At 51.7% G+C, this 1,620-nt stretch overlaps 1 pseudogene; it reads left to right on the forward strand.

Annotated features, from left to right (window-relative positions):
• Positions 1–356: 356 nt before the first annotated feature.
• Positions 357–1,401, forward strand: LOC108533929 (gem-associated protein 8-like; annotated as a pseudogene).
• Positions 1,402–1,620: the final 219 nt, after the last annotated feature.

The raw sequence follows: 1,620 nt of genomic DNA on the forward strand, positions 1-1,620 counted from the left end.
CAACACACACTAGGGCCTGTCAGGGGGTATGGTGGGCGGAGGCAGAGTATTAGGAAAAGTTGCTAATGCATGCTGGGCTTAATACCTAGGTGATGGGCTGATAGGTGCAGCAAACCACTGTTGCATACAATTACCTATGTAACAAACCTGCACATCCTGCATGTACACGTACCCCAGAACTAAAAATAAAAATTAAAATAAAAAAGAATTAAAAAAATTGTATATATTAGCACACTTCCAGTCACCCCAGCAACAGCCACCTTTTCCCCACTCCCCACCGCCTCTGTCTTTCCAACGAAAACTAGGCCCCTACTCGCCCACTGCCCGGAATCTGCAAGCTGTGCACCCACGAGTTTCAGCGCCTATTTGGACTTTCACAGTCAGTGATGGCAGTGGTGAAGGCATTAACATCGAAAGCTACCAGGCCTTGGTATTCTCATCTGGCGTATGCAAGATACTGGCAACATTATCATCAAACAATGGCTTGATGGCAAAACCATCAGAATGCCTACAGGAAGGCCGTGGAATCCTGTTTCAGTCTTCTGTGGTGCTTCCCTTTTTTTTTTTTTCTCAGATGGAGTCTCGCTCTTGTTGCCCAGGCTGGAGTACAGGGGCACAACCTTGGCTCACTGTAACCTCCACCTCACTGTTTCAAGCGATTCTCCTGCTTCAGCCTCCTAAGTAGCTGGGATTACAAGTGCCTGCCACCACACCTGGCTGATTTTTTGTATTTTTAGTAGAGACGGGGTTTCACCATGTTGGCCAGGCTAGTCTTGAACTCCTGATGCGATCCACCTGCCTTGGCCTCCCAAAGTGCTGGGATTACAGGCGTGAGCCACCGCGCCCAGCCGGCACTTCCTTTCTGCACTTCTTTTCCAAAGCTCTAAAGACAACCAGGCTGGATATCCTCAGTCCTTCTATGACCATCATGTGACCTGGCGGGACTCCACCTGCAGTTCTTCACATTTCAGAGGGTCTGGGCAGCATCCACATGACAGCAACGGGATCCAGGCATCCATGAGAGAAGACCACGCTTTGTTTAAAGAGGAGGGGTAGATGCAGAGGTAGAATGTGACCTGAGCAATATGGAAATCACCGAGGATCTTCGCCAGTACTTTGCAGAAACCGAGAGGCACAGAGAATGAAGGCAGCGGCAGCAGCTGGATGCAGAGTGCCTGGACAGCTACGTGAACCCCGACCACCCTGTGCTACAACACCCACCGGTCGGTGGAGCCCCCGACTGAGCGGCCCGGCGAGCAGTGCCAGGCTGAGATGAGGTGCTTGTATGGGAACAGCGCTGCCAAGCTCCAGGCCATGGAGGCTTCGGTGCAGCTGAGCTTTGACAAGCACTGTGACCCAAAGCAGCCCAAGTTCTGGCCAGTCTTCCCTCTGAAGTTCTGAGCTCGGGGCACAGGACCCCAGCCTCTCCCTCTTCCTTTTGGGTGCACTCTCTTCATCTCTCCTTCTGTACATTTCTCAGGGAAAGGGGGTTTTGTAGTGAGGTACAGGCAGGTTCACCACAGTCCCAGTGGGCCTGTCACAGGGTGGACGTACTATGCCAGCCACTTGGGGGTTGGCAGGACATGTTCTGTTGCCAATATGATATATTTTCTCCTGACA

This window comes from Rhinopithecus bieti, unplaced genomic scaffold (genome assembly GCF_001698545.2).
Source record: "Rhinopithecus bieti isolate Rb0 unplaced genomic scaffold, ASM169854v2 scaffold_11161, whole genome shotgun sequence".
Lineage (NCBI taxonomy): Eukaryota > Metazoa > Chordata > Mammalia > Primates > Cercopithecidae > Rhinopithecus > Rhinopithecus bieti.